We start from the raw sequence: 19,972 nt of genomic DNA, 5'->3' as shown, positions 1-19,972 counted from the left end.
AATTAATAAATTAAAAAAAAATATTAAAGTAAAATTGGATTATTATTGATTTTAATTCTTTTATTATTTATTTAATGAAACGCAGATTTTTCTTTTAATTAAAATTATGCCTCTATATTTACTGAAACAATTCACTTACTTTAATATATTTAATGTTAATATTTCTTACGAATAATATAATTTCATTATTCATTTTCCATTTTCCTTCAAATATACCTAAATATTATTTACACTTGCCATATCGTCATCAATATGCAAAAGCAAGCAATATCTCCGCTATACAAAACAAACAGAAGCTAATTCAAACGAGCTAAAAACGGAATAAAAATTCCTTTCCTTCCGTAGATCATGTAGGATGGACACACACAGAGCCTGATAATATTAATTTTCGCTAATTTAAAAAAGAGCTTAATATTCAACTATTTCATTTTCCTTAAAGCAATACAATAACAAGCTCGTTACCCGTTATTCGAAAAATAGCAGTGAATTCGAATAAATTCCAAACAATTTCATAAAAAGTAGGAAAAAAATTACGGACGATACCAAAGAATTTGAAATATGAAATGAATATGACGGAAAATTTATAGCTCAATTTATTTGTTATTTTAATGGCAACAATTTAACGATTGAAAAAAAAAATGGTCACAATGCAACAGCGTTAATCCCTTGATTTATCCAATCTAACGATTTATTAATCGATATATTGGATTTTATTAATCGAATATAAAAATAATGGCCAGAGTACTTCCGGCCATTTAAATATTCATGTTTTAATTAATGTATCGAATCACGGTATATCGTGCTATACGAGTGAAATATTGAACGAAATGGGCGTGTATGAACATTGGTGAGGATTAAAAGAAAGGATTTTGACGCGTTATTTTGTTGAAATTGGTATGCAATGCAATGATAAATGATATAGAAATGATAGAAGAAGATCTCTGGATATTTATTTATTTATAACATAACGTTACCATTTTAGTTTAGTGGAAACTTCTCTTCTTAAACTATTATTCAGAAACTTTATATGCTTATGCTCAGAAACTTTTATATCACTCTGTATATTTTTAATTATAGATACTTATATGCACGCGTAACTTTAAACTTATGAATATGTATGTAGAATGAGATATCTATAAAACTTTTCTTGTTATTCAGTATACATTGTCCAAGATAAATACATTAATATACGTATTATGAATTATATTTTTTCATTTAAATCAAAATTGTCATAAAGCAGAGAAATTAAAACACCGCGAGTGCTTCCTGAAAACGTTTTAATTCACTAAAACCTCTATTTCAAATGCTTTTCTTGGTAAAAGTATTGCGTGTCCCTAGTCCATAATTTCTTCCTTAGGGAAGTGTTATTAACGAAATTACAAACTAGTTCACATGCGTGCCTGGATACAATGGTATGAAAATAAGGTCAGAAGAAAAGCTTTAGTTTTAATTAAAAAAGTAAATTGCCACGTGTCATAAAATTAAAATCACCGCCTTTGTGGAAAAAGATATATTATTGTGACAAAAAGTTGGTTGAAATTTTTCGTGAATGGTCATAAGAAAGAAATACTTAAAGTGTATCTATCCATTATTTAATAGAAAAGTTATGTATGAAAATTAATTATTTAATTTCAAAACATTGTATATATAATTTTCATAGAATCGAGATTATACGAATTAAGGAATCATATTTAATAATGTATCAATTGCAATTTATTCCAAAATCACAATTCATTAAAAGATAATGAAAATAATAATCTTTCTAATTTCTAAATAAAAATAATTTATATTATTTAAAATTTTATGTAGATTACGTTTGATTTAATTTGTTGTAACAAAAAAAGAAAAGAAGACAAAAAAACTAAAACGAGTTGAATCAGCTTAAGATTTCCACTTTATGCAAATTTTAAAAAGGAACCAAAAATTGTCAAAAGTTCGTTCGCGTGTTAATGCATTTTAAACGTTATGTTAATCATTAGTCCAATAAAATAGACGGATAATCTTGATCTCTTAATTGTGATTTTCTTTTTAATTCCTTTATAGAGTCACTGTAGATTCATTCTCATAATTAAAATACTTTGCGAATATATATTTCCACTGTTATCTTTCAACTCACGTGAATTACCTTATCGGACAATAAATACTGATAACAAGAAGAGTTAGAGAGTTTAAAAGAGTATTTAATAAACGAGATAAAATATCGTTTAAACTTTTTCTCTAATGTTCGTGTAATAATAAATTCTCTAATTCGTGTAATAAATATTTATGAAAAATATGAAATACATTTTTTCGCAATAGTAGATTGGAAAAAAAATTGAAATTAAAGAAAGAGAAAGAGAGAGAAAGAGAGAGAGAAATTAACAAGCTTTTGCTTTTTTCCATGAAAAATTCTATCTCAAAGAAAAGAAGAGAATTGGTATTTTTTTTCCATTTTCGTTACGATAAAGAATAACTTCCTCTATGTATACATATTTTCTATGCAAGGTAGATATAACATGCGATTAAAGATTGAAAGCCAGGATCAAAGATATCGAGTGAAATACGCGAATTTGACGGTATCGTACCTGAATATACGAAAACAAAGGCTTCTTTCTATTACCTCCTTCTTTTTCTCTTTCCTTATACCATTCGACACCTACTTTTCACGAGAGCCTAAGAAAATTGAAATCAATATTACAAAATGCTCGTACGACTTTCGAAAATGTGTAAAATTTCAAAGAAACTGCATGTGGAAGGAAATAAATCGGTTATGGGTGTCGTTTTATTTAATTATTTATTTAATTTACAATATTATTAGTTAAAATCATTTATTTGAGTGGAATTTATATTCTGATAATTTATTAATTCGTTAAAATTTATTAACAAAAAGATTTTGTGACCATATTATTATTAACGATCGAACGTGAATTTACTATGGATAATATTCCATAACCATATAACGGTTACGTGGCATGTATTGTACGCCTGTTATCGATATAATATAATAATCATGTGGACATAATGTAATATATATATCATCGATCTAATTATAAAACATCATGGAAAATTTTAAGCATAGCAACGAATAAAAGAATAAAAACGCAAATAATCGTTTCGAATAAAATAAATTTGTTTAAAGATAAAATTATTTTCGAAATAAATCTTACTCGCGAAATAAATTATATGAACGAAAGTTTATTCCGATAAAATCTAACCCATTTCTCTCAATCGAACTCTATCCTGTTTATTGTTCCCCTAATGCGTATTCGTATTCGAGAAAGATACTAAAAATATTTACAATGTCTTCGAGAGAAATTTAGGAATTCAGAGAAAAAAAATACGATAAAAGTAGTATTTTTTTTCTTAAAGAATTGATTAATATTCCACTGCTACTCGGTTAATGCGATCATCGATTTAAATATCGCGGCAAAAATGTCTTCGACTCTATTGACTTTCAAGATGTTACATCCTCGTGTATAGAATTGTACAATACTCGAGGGCGGACTTGAATCGAACTTGGACAATGAGATAGTTCGCATACAATAGTATCACGTTACCGCGAAAATCGAATTTCTCTCTTGTAGACTTATACACTGTTCATCGTATTCCACGACTTCATCATCTTATTTCTAGACAATTAGAGCGAAATCTTCTTCTGATTCTCTTTGTTCAACGAAACAAATACAAAAAACTATTGCTTTCCGATATATTCACTTTTATGTCAAGGAAACAATGAAAGTTAGGACAAAGTTTTTTTTTTTAAATTCTTCAGAAATTATAAATAATAACAACGACTCGATTGAATTTTTAATTTTGATATAAATAAAAGAATATTTAGGTAATGGCATAAGAGTTAAAATACATTAAAATTTTAATTCTTTGGAAAATATGTATTTTATTCATATTGATAAAGTATTAACTGCTTACGAGGTAATTACAAACTTTGTATAATATCTGTACATGTAGTTACATGTAATAAATTAAATGTTACACATTACGAAGAGTAGAGTAACAACTTTATTCGAGCTCAGCAATTTTGAGTATTAATTGCAAAAATATAACATACATGTTTAATGGAAATAATATATGAATAAATAGTTCGTATATTATGTAATTCTGAGCGAATATAAATAAAAATTTATCGTTAATAATGAATAGAGATTAATTAATTTAATTGCTTCTTTTTATCACTTCGTTTACGAAATAATAGTGGCATAATAGTGACTTTTAATAGTGATTATACAGAAATATCGATAAAATTAAAAGTTGAGTTAGAGTTATATCTCGGATCGAAAAATTTTTACTAATTTTAAATGAAATTTAAATGGAAATTTTCAAGCGTTCCACGATAGATCAAGGATAAAAGAAATTTTTATATTAAGAAATTCGTCGCAATTCGAACAAATAAAAACAGAAAAAACTAAGGGATAATCAATTTCCTTTACACCTAGAGCGAAGCAATAAAAACTTTAATTCCATTCTAAATTAGCTTTATTTGCATACCTGATCTTAATTAAAATACAAAAAATACGATAAAGTTAAACATTGTGAGATAAAATATTATAGCGAGAAACAATAAACATTCCTATTTTAAATATATATATATATATACTTCGTTGTTTATACGTGAAAAATCTTAAAAATATTATACAATCTCCAAAAAAAAATATTTTTATCAAATTTGTTTGCTTTCAAATACAATAAAAATTGACGATTTATGAAGAAACGTCTTCAATTTCTTCTATCATTACTTGCAACATAGAAATTTCAAGAAGATAGAGATGTTTATTTAAAAACATCGCCAATAAAATCGAAAACAAACTTGTAGATTGATAAAAGAAAGAAACAGGAGAAGGATCCTTTGGGACAAACGATCAAAGGTTGAAAAAAAAGACATAGGTGATAAGGAACGAGTTTACAACGACATATACCCACCTGATATCGTTCCAATCTCGAGGTCCAGGTCGCCGAGATTTGGTCCCTATTTTCCAAAGACTTTTCACGCAACGCAAGAACAGCCAGCTAAGATCGGTTGTTCGGCAAAGGTCCTAGCATTTGCTCGGACGATTGATGATTCACCCTTTATTATCACGGGTTTGGGGGTGAAAACGAGCGTATTCATTCCGTTGATTCTCGTTACTCCATCGCTCGAGGTGAGATTCCACCACCCCTTTCCCCCCAGAAAACAATCCGGCGGCAATTGCCGGCAATTATTCGTGCACCGAGAAGCCCAACCTCTCGGTGTATCCGTCGAATTAACGCGAGGCAGGCCGCGCGTTGCGTGAACGTCGAAAAGTCACTTGGATTGTGGGGGCCGTGCAATGGGGGTGAGATATAATCGGGGAGGTTAGGTTGAAGTAAACCAAGAAGAAGATCCTTTCTTTTATTTTGTATTCGGAGACAATGTGTGCAAAAAAACATAAACGAACACACCAATCATCACGTGAACAACACTCTTTTTTTTTCTTTTTCTTTCTTTTTCTTTTTTTCTTTTTTATTTTGTTTCTACTCACTCTTGGGCCAAGAACACTTAACGACTCCTGCTCGAGGATTCGCTCTCGACTTTCGCGATCTCTGTTGTTGTTTACAGTTCGATCGGATCATACGTATCTCGCGGAACGCGAACTGTAGTGGAGCAGTGGGCACGATCACGCGCGAAACATCGAGGAGAGTAACACGGAGGAATACGCATGGAATGGAGAAACTGAGCGAGAGCCAATAACGTGAGAGGAAGAGAGAGAGAGAGAGAGAGACAGAGAAAGAGAGAGAAAGAGAGAGGCAGAGAAAGAAAGGCAGAGAGAAAGGGAAAGAGAGAAGAGAAAGAAAGAGAGAGAGAAAGAGAAGAAAGGAGAAGAATAGAGAACAAGGTATAGAAAGAGAGGAGCGAATATAGAGGAGGTGGAGCTAGAACGCGAGAAGGATAGATAGAGAGAAAGAGAGAAGAAAAGGAGTATACGAGAGGAGGCCGGTCAAAGTATATACGACCGACAAGGAGGGAAAACGATGTTCTCGGTGCAGACGCACTCGCGGTCTGGTATATACGTAAACGCACAGAAAATCGACGTGCACGCGACGGCGGTCGCGACGATACTGCGCCCTATCGGGCGGCCCTGCGCAAATATAATACCACCCCTCTCTCCTACAGTCCGGCCACACTATTCTCCTCACCGCCACTGCCACCACCAAACCAAACTCAACCCTCTACCGACGATCGGTTTCTCTTCCTACCCTTTTATCTGCCATCCTCCTTCACCCCCTTCGCTCCACCAATCCTCTACCCATCTCACCCTACCCGCCTCGATTTTCCATCCCTCCCCCTCGCCTTCACCATCCTCTTCTCTTCCACCCTGCTATCCCGCTTCTTCTTTTTTTTTTCCTCTCTACCCTTTTTTCCCCCTCCCTCTCTCTCCTCTCTCTCTCTCTCTCTCTCTCTCTCTTCTATTTCCACGGCGTTGGCGACCCTTGCCACGCTACCGCAGAACCTGCTACAGGGATACCCTCTTTTCTAGAGCAAGAGGGGAGGGAGAGCTTTGCTGTGAGCTTCCGGTGCACACCGATGGCTATTTCCGTTCACGCTCCAAGGACTCAAGACGACGCAGAGAGATAGAGAGAGAGGACCGGTTGGCCAATCGTGGCTAGCTAGCCTTGTTTCTCTATCGTACGAGGTAATCGTACGTATCGTTCTCGATCGTGTATGCCGATTATGTCCAACGACCGATAAGATTCCTTCTTTCCCTGGACTCGCTATTTCCAGCCTCCCTTTGTGTCGCGATTCCGATGGACGCGATCGTTCATCCTGATTTATTCGATATATTCACACCGATACGCATCGTGAGCCGTAACCTAAGCGTGACAACGATCGACACGGCTCGTTACAGGCGAACCGGTGCGTCAGTCTTTTATAATTACCTTTACCTTTGCCCAACCTCCTAGATTTTCGAAGTTTATTTGCGCGGATCAAATGCGCGAACGTTCATTATAAATATATATCATATCCGATAATACGTTCTTTCCCCCCTCCCTTTTTTTTCGCTTAGTACTTTTGTCCAGTCTTGCGTGTTACGCGTTCTCGTTGTGAATCGTGTATCGAGCAAGAAATGTGCTGTCGTTTTTTTCTTTTTTTTTTTTAATTGTGTACCAGAAAATAAGATATTTTCTAAAGAAAAATTTGATGTTGTTAACTCGAAGGAGAACGAGGAGACGTTTCGTGCAGTACTTCTGTGTTTCTAAAGTGAATAATTTTGGTAATGCGTTATTGGTGTATTTCTATAATAAAATTATGAGGTATATCATGTTAATTAATAATTGATATAATCTCAAGAAAATAGTGATGACGAAAAAAGATAACATTTCTTTTTTTCAGTTTTTTTTATAAAAAAGGTGGAATAAAATTATTATGAATGCAAATCAGATTAATATGACTTTTTTTTATATGATTTATCATGAGAAATTTGCAAAATTTTTACTGTTTAATACAATGATATCGGTTTATAATATCGGATAAATATTTTTATTTTATTTTCCTATTAACTATTATATCATTTTACATAAACGTTGTAGTTGAATAGAAAGGTGATATTTTATTCGAAATGGTTTGAAGTTAAAGTAAATGTTTCGAAGCTACTTATACAAATATATTGTTACAATAGTTTACAGAATTACGTATTAAATTTGACATTTTGCACCTATATATTAATCTCGAGCAATAATGTTAAATACGTTTAAAAATGAATAACTTTGAAAATACATACATAGAAATAAAAAGAAATAAGAAGAAATTGATTTGTTAAAATTATTTTATTCGAGTAATTTTAATTTATAATTTCTTTGTTCGTTAAAAAATAAATTTTACTTGGTTAAATTCGTACAGATGAGTATTTATAACATTTTCAAATATATTAATATCGTTAAAAACAAGAAAATTATTATTATTGATACGTTATTTAGAGATAAAATATTTTTATCTTTGCATTTGCATATTTCATTAAATTAAATGAACTTTCAAAACAGATGTCATAGATATCGTAACGGAAATAGATCGAACCATTTCATAAATAGTTAACGGCGTTCAATCCACAGGAAGCTCTGAGGAAAACGCATTCGTTAGCGGTTAAAATGTAGTGATTTCGTTAGTGATATTAGATATAGTTGTAAACTGAATGAAATATTAAGCAATTTTGCGTGATAAATTTATACAAATTAATTTTTAAACTTTTAAATTAATTTGTATCAATATTTCTTTGAAGGAAGGTAAACATATAAATAACATCAAATTTCATGAAATTTTGTTAATATACACGTGTGATAAATACAATAATTTTTAGCGAAATATAATTATCATAAAAATTTTAGATTTATTTATTAAATATATAATTAACAATGAAAATATTAATACAAATTTGAGACCGATTTGATCTAGATATTAGATATATTAAGTGTACATTAAATTCATATGTGTAAATGTAACTTTTAAGTAAGTTATTAGTTTCTCAACTTTGAAAGTTCTATAATTTTATATTATGATAAGAATTTATGATATGTCTGAAGTTGAAATTCATATTACATTATGAAAATTTAATTCATTTTCAATTCAATTTCAAATAAGATATAATTATTGAAATAAAATGAAATAAAATTTATCTATAGAATTTTTATAATTTATACCAGCAAAATTATTTATACTAACAATTTAACAAAATTAATATTTCAATGAATATTATCATCTAAATTTATGTAGTTAGATAATAAGATAATTAAAAAAATTTTACGTGTGTATCATTTTTCGTGGTCTACGGTTTAAAATTATCACTTTGATAATATCTTCGCTTTATACACGGTCTGATGTTCATTTTCATCCCATTTGGTTCAAAATATACGCTGTGCGCCAATAGTAGAATTTTATTCAATAGTAACACATAAAATATTTTAGCATGAAATGATAATCCATCCAATTAGAATGATAATAACGCTGTAGTGAAACGAGATTGATGCACGTTTGCAGCCAATTTACAGTTAATGCATTTGTGTAATATAATCAATTTGTAAATTTCATCGTACCTATATAATAGAGATATAGTAATACGTTACTAAGTAGTAAACGCACAAATAACACGGACATTGAAACGGACTTTACACAATTAAAATCTATACATACACGTGTTGTTTATTAATTCTTTTATTATTAACATTTAAACTACTAAGAAATTATTTAAAATTATCAACAAATTTTTTAGTAACAAAATTCTCACAGAATTCCATCTTAATGGAATGTTCAATACGAAAAATGACTTTCGAAATTGATTCGAAGAAATAAATAAAGATAAAATTCTGATAGAATTTTATATTCTCTATCTACTTATTTATTTTAATTTTCATATTCGTTCTATTCATTTCTCATTCATTTATAACTAATTGTAAGATTGATTAATTTTGATTAATCTCGCCCCGCGCGTTTAATTTTCATCCCGATCCAATACTCACGCGTTAAAACACGATCGATGTTTTTTAAATGTAAAAAAAAAAAAAAAACGAGTAAAGGAATGAACATTGATTGCACAATGTATAGAAAAATTATTGCAAATGTAAAAGCGTGGACAAGAGGACGCGAATGAATAGAAACGGGTGCACTCCCTGTGAATTTTGTGAAGCAATCGAGAAGAGATGTTCGAGATTTTTACTTTCTTTGAATTATATTTTGTATAATTGCTATTATAATTACCCGAGATAACAAATATCTTTTGTATCTCCCTTATATAATGCGTATATTTTATAAATGTGAAAAAATTTTTATCGTGTACCGTAATTTTATTGAAAATGCAGCACAAAAGGGAATGGTATAAAAAAGAATCGTAAATGAAGATCCCAGTGGGCAAATAGTACAAATGACGAAATTTTTTATTCTGAGAAAACTGTACGGAAAATTGAACTTTCGTAGAAAAATTTGTACACCTTCACACGTTGAAATGTATTTCAAAAAGATAGATTATTAATGTATGGGATGTTGGGATTAGCAGACGACACTGTCCCAGTGTTATTAGAGAATTCAATTAGGTTGAATCCTTTATTTATAATTCATAAACTCAGATTGAATTTTCTTAAGGGTCTCAGTATCATCTAGAATTATTTATTTTTATATTTTCATCAGAATAATACAAAGAAATTAGAAAATAGCGAACATTTTAAACTAATTATACAAAATATAATTCAAAAATTATTTATTTAAAAATCAATAAAAATGTTATATAACTAATTACATTTACATATATCTGTGTATAAAAGAAATCTTTGCGTTTCTTTGACTCGCTTTGAGAAACTCTCGATGAAGAGAGAAGAAAAATATATTACAAACAAGAACGTAAGATAAGTTTATTAAATAGATGCAAACATACTCTATTAATATGTAACATTTAAAATATTTCCCTCTGAAAACACATGTACAATTTATATTTTCAAATATTTAAATTTTATACGTATTAATTTACAAATAATTCTGTTCAACGTGATGATTTACAGAGATAACTATGCACAATTATTTTGCTTGCTCGATGCACGGTCGAGTGAATAGTACTATGAATAGTACGTGTCTCTCTTCATCGTACAAAAGAAAATGGAGATTCGTGTTAAATTAACCCGAATAATTTCATTTCTTGTCATTTATACGTGATATGTGTCTTGTCGAACGTTTAAACAGAGAGAGCAACGTGACCAAATCCGTGATAAATGTCATTTTGCTACGTTTGTATTTCCGATATGAGCCGGCCAATCGATAAACCGTATGTATGAAAGTGATGTTCGCAAAAAAAAAAAAGAAAAAAGAAAAAAGAAAAAAGAGCCAAGTATCTGTGCACTTTCTGCATATTCAGTCATTTTAACCTCGTCGAGGTTAAAACGATCTCAGATTTATCCGCCATCCACTGATTAAGTAAGTACTGACGATGGTTTTAATCCGGAAACGATCTCTAAATAATCTTGATTGTACTCATCATTTGCATAAATTAGATCGTGACACAATTACAATTCAACAACCCACACTATATTACGTATTAATCACCGTTTTAATTTCATCATTGACGACTAATTATTATTATTCCATTTCACGTTACTTTGCAAGCTGTTGGCAGGGCAGTGAAAACAATAAATATAAACGTACAAGTTTCGCTGAAGGGATATTTTAATTATACGTGATTATACGTGATTGCGCGTAACTGTATACAAAACAATTGATCCATACGTATCTAAGAAAAACAAATAGGTGCTAACTATGAAGTTACTAATGCATTGCTAGCAACATTGAATAATAAAACCATAAATAAAATTTCAGTGAACTTTAAATTGTATAACACAAGCAATTATCATATTTTGTTGTACATTATTTTACAACTATTTATTATTATAACTGATTGTTCATTTATCATTAGTTTATGATACCGTATCACATACGTTGTAATTCTATTGTTTATTGGGATGCGTAAATGCCATCGGTCCGAACAGCATCCTATTACACGATCTAATTGTCCACTCAACTACAACAACACAAAGCTGTTTGATCGTTACGTTTGATAAAAATTAGGTTAATCAAGCAACATCAAACATTTCGCTACTACAGTTAATTTCCAAAAAGCAGATTTTATCAATATTGATGATCAAACATTTACATATTACTATAACAACGTGCGAATAAATATCTAAACATCTCATAAGTTAAATATTTGAACTTTATAATCACATTAAATATCGTAATAAGTAGAATTGTTAAATCAAGGATAGGTTAAATCCATTTCTTTTAAACTATAACATCCGTGTGTAACTTTCGCCATCTTCTGTTAAAATTATTTCGTTCACGCGTCGATTTCCAATGTCGATTTGTAGCGCAATTGCATGAATAGCCCGAATTTTCTGGTCTAGATTTTTTGGTCAAACGCAAAATCTTCAATTTTCCTATATAATTCCAATATAGTTTCGTGCAATTTGTATCGCTTGATCTTCCTATTCCTTCAATATTGTCTTATAAGTAAAACACATAAAAAAGGTTATATCCTTGGAAGATCGCCGAAATAAAAAGGGACGAATATATCTTTCACGTAGAATATTTTATGCCATTCTCATTCGTTATGTGTTACATTATTTCCAGTTGAACATACCTTGTGCTAAATATCGTGCAGAAAAAATATATATATGACATAATATAAGTATGTATGTACTTATATGCTACGTATTACGTGAGCTGGAATAAATTCAAGAAATGAGATTTTCGCGCGAATGAAATTTTCCAGATTTTCAAGCGATTCTCTCCTATTAAATTTGGAAGTTGTCGATGATTTAATGTAAATATCCGAAAGAAATTTTCACTCTATCGTAATTTATGCGAATCGATATTTATCTCTCAGGTGTGATACTGTGTCTCTAACTATGAATATAAATTAATAAATCATATTAAACTATCACAGTGCACATGTGAAGATATTTTCAGTTCAATGAATCAAGCTAATAAAACGCGTCGTTTATAATAAAATATATATTGAGGATTCGTATTGCACTTAATAATAATAATAATAATAATAATAAATATATCATTTATCAGTTTTATAATTTTTATTTGAAATTTTATTTGAATTATATGCGAGATATTTAATTTAATATTTGATTTAATATCGATATAATTTATTATATTCACAATATTCGTATCACTTCACGTTCGCTAATCCAGATTTAACGAAAAAAATTTCAAGTTTGATTTCTGGAAATAGCAATGGATATGGAGCTAAATCGTGCAAACCGATTCAGCCAAAGTTGCAAAAGCATTGAGTTTTGAGATTGGATGTCTTTTAAGATTATCCTTTTGGAAGAATTGCTACGTTCCAAGAAGAGAACACGATCCACTCCACGGAAACTTTCACTCCAAAGCCAAATATATTTTCCAAAACCTCTTCAAGACTCAGACTCGTATCTAATTGCAAGTCTATTGTTTCTTCTTGGATCTAGAAAACTCTGCCAATATCACTTGACCCGAGTTATTCTTTTGATTTCAATCTAAGGAACAAACGATATAATTATATTAAAAATTATTTTTAATAATCAATTTGATTCATGAGTTAGATTACATTTTTCTTTTCATACTATTGATAAACTTTCTTATCAAGATTTAAGTATTAGCATTCTAATATAATTTTTTGGTAAAAAAAAAATAATGTTATTAATCATTAATCTAAGTGTTAACGTTATGATATTAATATTATACCAAGCTCATCATTTACGAATAATTGCTGTGAAAAATTTTCGAATCAATGGATGAAACAAATATACGTTTTGCATAGCACGTACACTGGATTAGACGCCATTACACTTTTAATAGAAAAAGAGAAATAAAAAGAGATGTTTACCAATAACAATCTAACAAAAGGAGAATCGCAACAATTGGAACTTGAATTGCTATCATCTCAGAAAGAATTGTAACAATTTATTTTAGAAAGATTATTATCCTCGATAGATATCTATCATTTTAATGTTTCTTCATAGAATTTTACAAATTTAATAAAAAGAGATGTTTACCAATAGCAACCTAACAAAAGGAGAATTGTAACAATTGCAACTTGCTATCATCTGAGAAAGAAAAGAATCATAACAATTTATTTTAAAAAGATTATTATCCTCGATTAGATATTTATCATTTTAATTTTTCTTCGCAGAATTTTATGATGCCAAAATCTTTTATCAAAAATGAAAGAACATTAATATTCTTCTAGATTAAATACAATAATTATTTCAAAATTATATAAAATTTGAACTAGATATTGAAAATTATCTGTACAAATTATTTTAAAGAAAGAAACGAGAAATCTTTTTGGTCAAATCAATATGCACGTACTTTCAATTTATGTAAAACTTTTTTTATAGAGAGATAATAAATTTTCATAGAAATATAATGTTTACGCTCTTGTAGTGCAGGGTATCGGGAAGGATCAACGAAAAATATAAAAATATAAATTTTCATTAGCGAATGACACATTTGAACGACCCAAATTATCGTCTTTATCCGAAACCAACAGCTTAAGCTGTGTGTTTCCACCTGAGCATTCGCGTTAAACGAACACCCTACAAACAAATTGGTGTTCGTGTGGTACTCATTACTTCGAAGTAATTGCACAGGTCGATACCATTCTTTAAAGTTTGTACCTTGCTACATGTTGCCTGCTACATTTTTATTTTATTTTCTCTTGAACGTACGGTATAAACCTTTTCTTCTTATTCTCACAAAAATTTATTTTAAATTGTAACAATTGATATTTGATCGATTGTCATTGCACGAATAAATTGGAATTAAAAATTAAACAATTTTATCGCTGAGTATCTCGAGTATTTTCTCTTTTCGTGCTAAATTTTGTTGTATTTTCAAAAAATATTTGAAATACGAAAGAATTTTTTGAAGATTCAAAGATATCTATAATGCCTGAAATGTAGGAATTTGAAGAATACTTTCAGTAATTGGCACGAGTAAGTGGCGGTTACCCGTGAATAGGTTCGTATGCAACTGTGGAAGTGAAAATTTTTTACCAAGAATATAGAAAGAGAGCCCAGAGCGATATTTTTGAACAATGTATAATGGTCGGATTCAAAGTAAGCGAAAATTTTTTTTAGAAAGCTACTAGGATCATTCTTTAAAATTTTTTAAAATTATTTATTAAAAAATTTTTATTTATTTTATATATTTTAATTAAATATATTTCGTTTTCTTAAAAATGACTTATGATTTTTCTTATTGTATCGAAAAAAAATCGAAAATTGAGATTGTGTAGAAATGCTTATTATATATCATCCCTTAATTTTCTTGCTCTCCTATATTGTATTTTATTTTGTACAATCTATTATACAACTTCAAAAGAAGTACTTTATACAGCATTAAGCAATTTAAAAACATTATACGATCATTGAATGCCTATGCACTTTGTAACAAGTAGAAAAACTGAAATTAACGAACCAAACGAAAATTCATTCTTATTTCTTTTTCTTTTTTAACGCTTCATGTTTCATGTTTGAAAAATTAAGACTTATTCAAACTATTAAATAATGTAGAACAAAATGCTATGTATGTATTTTCAGTTATTTTGATCACAATATCCTTCTAAAATGCTTATGTGAAAGCTTGGTATCAGAATATTCTGGTTATTTTCATTTCAGAGAGATTGTTAGAGATAGCTTTATTCCTCGACAAAGGATACATTGTATTTATGTCACACTTATACAATTTAAGACAATAGATTCTATTGTATTAAGAGGATAACATGATCTCTCAGTGTTTCAACATAATAAGATGAAGAATCATTTTAAAATATTAATCTTGTAAAATTTATATTCTTAAAAATATTTTATTTTACTATATAAATAATATACATAAATAAAATAAAAATAATTAAAAAAAAATAATATTTATACTTCTCTTTGAACAAATTTTCACGATATTAATTACATTCAATAATTACGCTTGTTTATTTATCGTGAAATTTAAAAAATATAGTCGGTTCCATTAGTAAAATTAAAATCGAAATGTATAAATATTATTTTTACGTATCATTGTTCACGACGTTTCGACCAACAAAAAGTATGCTTTTCACCCGTTTTTCTTTTGAAAACATCGCGTACACATTGCCATGTAGGCTAGAAAATAACTCCTTTTCATTTTAAGTACTTTAAGTGCTTTCGCACTCTTGTAACAGTAGAATGAACTCTAAAACGTTTGAACGTACCATGTCTCTGATATTTTTCTCCTCTGCACGCACGAAAATATTTCCTTTCTTTTAATATTTATCATCACGAAGTGTAACAATTTTCTTTCTTTGTACTGCTTACAAAAATATTGTTCTTTCAATACTTTTATGTCATTTTTATAAAGTTAACCTAAAAAAATAGTTTTTCATTACAATCAGCTTTATATAATTTTTTGTTAAACAATTAAAATACGTTTTGCAAATATTCGATTATATTATGCTGAACAAAATGATAAGACAGATTTCGTGTAATGAAAAGAAGAAAATGCATTTTTATGCATTCTATATGGATGCATACTTTAAAACATATTAAATGTTAATTAACTTTGTAAAAAGTTTATAAATGAGGAAAAAATTTGAATATGGGTTAAAAAAAATGATAAGAAGGATGTGAATACTTGAATATGGATGATACCAAGTAATATTTATCCAGGATTCTAATAGAAGATATGTATGATCATGCATCATATTCTAATTAACCTATCCTTAAAATTGTAGAAAAAGAGTAATTTTTTGCAAATTTTAATACAATTTCAATATTTCAATATATTATATTTCAAATGATAAGAAAAAGGATAAAATACATAACATTGAGATTTAGAAAATTACCTCTTGTTGATAGAATTGTAATAACAAATTTAATATAGCGAAACTTCTTATATTTGTCATTTCTTAAAAGTTTCTTTGGTGTCTCGGTTTCTTTGCTCTGTTATCGACTTGGATACACAGAGTTAGTCATAACAAATAAAACAGCTAAGTATCTACGGCCAGGATAAAAATGAAAAGAAAATATTTGTTGATAACTCTATGACACGATATAATTAAGGACGTGATTAAATTTTTAGAATAAGAAAAAAGTAAGTAATTCTAATGCAATGTGCATTTCTACATACATTTTTTTTAATCTTTAAGTCTTGCAACCGCAAGAGTAAACTCTCAACTTTCGTCGCGACTTCATGCATTGATCTTCTCACACTTTGTAACACGAAGTTGGAAATTCGAAATGCATTAGCCTTGCCATGTCTAAATTCCTAGAAGTCACGCAATTCTAAGTTGTAAGCGCTAAAACAAGCGCGATTGCTTGGAAAGTCAGAATCCACGCCATTCGGGGAACAATCTTCTGCGACCAAAAGTGGAGAACTTTGGAATAACTTTTTCTACCAGTCCAGTAGTAAATGATAATACACGAAGTTTCATCGTGTTCGAGTTGTTCGGATACAAATGTGACCGGAATCCTTTGTGATTCAGATATAAAACTTCATAGATGTATGTATAATATAAAATAAAATTATTACTATTTGTAAGCAAAAATTGATTCTGATTAATATAACTTTTAAATTTGTTTCGCTTTCGGCTGTTCGATCGTGCCAATTTAAATTTAAATTTAATTCTATTGCAATTTTTGAATGACAACAAATATTGCAAATATCGTAAATTCTATGTTCTATGTTTCATAGGATGAAAAATTTAATTTTTTTTTATTGCCATTAATTGCAAAAGTCAATATTTCAAGGAACATTGATTAAAAGAACGAAGACAAAAATGTGTTTCTGATTAAAAAGATTATTCTATCCTTGCTATCCATTTTAACAAGGAAAGTCATCTTTCCATCGGTTTTCTGCAAATACCGGTATTCAGCTGTATTTATGCATCCATTCACGTATCTTGCCTTGTTCGTTGCAACGCGTACATATATAGCATTCATATCGTACGAGGTTATCTTCATCTGCAGTGTTCACTTCTATTCGAATGTGAACGATAAATCGTGAAAAGGTTTCTAGGAACGTCTCGATGGTCCCGGTAATAGAAAACGCGACTAAGCTGTGCATCTGTGTTTACCACGATAATTTTTACCTAATGAATAATTGGGTTAATCGAAAAAAAATTATTTCACGGTATAAACGATGGTGGGATATTTTTATTTATATTCATACCTGCAAAAATGTAGATACTCGTCGTTTCTTTGAAAAAATGATGTAAACACACACTCACACATATATACGTGGCCTTTTGAAGATAAGAATTTACGAGTTAAAATAAAAAAAAGAAAGGATTTTCATTTATGTCTCTCAAAAGATCTGCTTCATATCCAACAGCGACGTAAAGTAAATTCTTGTGAGATTTTATTTTGAAATTAACTTATTAAAATGGATACTTTTTCTTTGTTAATGACACTTTAAATTCATCCATGGAGAATAGTAGCATTATAATATCATTTGTAAGTTATTAACATTTGTGTCGTTTTTTCTCTTCAACTTTGAACAAACGTTTAAGAAAATATTAAAATTAATTTAAATAAAAAAATGAAATTGATCGAAAAACTTATGCGTTTACTTTGCTTATGTGTTCTAGTATTCGATTAAATATTTGATAAAATATCGTTTCGAAAATTTGAAATTAATGGAGCAACCAATGCACAAATAGTACGGATTCTCAGGTACCCGCTTCATATTTTATGTAATCCCATAAAAGATCTAAGGGAGTTATATCTGTTTGCCCCAAGTAGCCCACAAAACTAGGCCATCCAATCCATCTATTTTTAAATTTGTTTGCAATATTTTACCTCGTATTTCTAGAAAATTATGTTGGGGCGGTATTATTTTCATATTCAAAGGAATGCGTATACCATTCTACTTTCGTTATTTCCAAAATGGCAACAATGTTGGCTAACGTTATTTGTCACATTTTTAACTCCCGATAAAATGTTGTCGGAAATGAAACGAGTTTCTCGAACACGATTTTCCAAAGGTAAAAATGACACATATGTGATTTCTGTAGAAACTCGTGATGTATATTTCAGCAGCTCGACGATAGTTATGCTGACACTCGTCTAGGTCTAACATATCAATATTTAAAGTTTGCCATTTCGAACGTCCGTTTTTCGAGGGAAACTTAAAATCTAAGATTTGAATAGGAAATATATTTGAAGAAGTAAAATTAAAGTTAATGAAATATTTCAAAAAATTATTTTTTCGAGAAAGGTAAACAGAGAAACGCAAAAGCTGTTTACGTATAATCGAAATTTTTGAGAAAATTATTAATCGAAATATAATTCTAAAAAAATCAAATATCTAAAAAATTTTGCATTATTATTTGCATTCGAAGTTGGAATAACAACTCATCAAAATCAATTTTCCATTGTATTTCTCTATGTGAAGTAAAAAAAGAAAAGAAGAAAAAAGAATTTTCAAATCGCATCGATTTAGAAGAGACAATTCGATTAAGTTGAGTAGAAGAACATAAAATAACGATACAGATCACAATTACAATGGTATTGGCTTTTATATTTTACGCATTTACCAATGATCAATTGCGTTGTTTTCAAACGAATTATTTACAATTTTCAAAAGTGAAATAGCATTCCTATTTGCGTATAGTCAATTAAGTAAACGTTTAATTAAAATTAAAATATTTCGCACGATTTATTCAGTTTTCGTTTGTACAAATTTAATTCTGTAATATCAATACAAATATATTATACACAGATTCCTTTTGTGTGTAACATCAATATCTTCGAAAAATATTGAATTATTTGAAAAATTGTTTAAACAAAATTATGTTTTTTTTTTTAACTCCAAGAAAGAAAATTTCGAAAGTTTCTCTTTTTATGAATTCATAGATAATAAGATGCAACTTTTGCAATTAACAACATTCCGAAAGTAGAATATAAGAAGTAGAGGGAAAAAAATAAAAAAAAGAAAAGGAAAATGGCTTTTTAGATCGCAGTAAACTGTCACGAAAACTCGAGACAAAGGAAGGATAAAACACAATAATGGCGCATCAGTTTGTCCATTAGTCTCTTTGTGAGAATTGCAAGATAGGTCACAACAAATTATTTAATCCTTATCCGCGAATAAAACGACTTTATCTCGGAAACTGCATATCATCCTTCTTTTAAAACCGAGTAAAAGAAAGAAAGAAGTTATATTAAATTCATAAACCATTTTTTAACGTCTCTTTCTTTTTCATAATGGTAAATCATGTGAGATTAGAAAAAAAAAAAACAAAATCATCGGAGAGAATCTTTATTTTGGAGGAAAATGATAAATAAGTTTTAATATTTTTTTTTATTTACCTGTGAAAAGAAATTTATACAAGATGAAAGATACAATGAATGCTAGATTGTTTACTAAATTCTTTCTGAAATTATTTATTCTATTCTTCACAATTCCATTTTCACTTTCCTTCCAAAATTAACGACCACTAAAATATATCAGAAATTTCTACTTAAA

At 29.3% G+C, this 19,972-nt stretch overlaps 1 protein-coding gene across 8 annotated transcripts in view; it reads right to left on the bottom strand.

Moving 5' to 3' along the window:
* The window catches only part of LOC107999048 (1-phosphatidylinositol 4,5-bisphosphate phosphodiesterase epsilon-1), a 104,793-nt gene extending 98,613 nt beyond the window's left edge, over positions 1 to 6,180 (bottom strand). For 5 of the 8 annotated variants that reach the window (XM_017058689.3, XM_017058693.3, XM_017058692.3 and 2 more), the window contains exon 1: positions 5,493 to 6,180. The gene's annotated coding sequence lies outside the window, so the exon portion shown is untranslated. Of the gene's footprint in view, positions 1 to 4,914 lie in introns of all 8 variants that reach the window. The other 3 variants (XM_062073979.1, XM_017058691.3, XM_062073980.1) reach the window with 3 other exon arrangements.
* Positions 6,181 to 19,972: the final 13,792 nt, after the last annotated feature.

The sequence above is a fragment of the Apis cerana genome, linkage group LG4, assembly GCF_029169275.1.
Source record: "Apis cerana isolate GH-2021 linkage group LG4, AcerK_1.0, whole genome shotgun sequence".
NCBI classification, from domain to species: domain Eukaryota; kingdom Metazoa; phylum Arthropoda; class Insecta; order Hymenoptera; family Apidae; genus Apis; species Apis cerana.
Note: the sequence above shows the minus strand (reverse complement) of the source record. Positions and strands in the feature narration are given on the sequence as shown.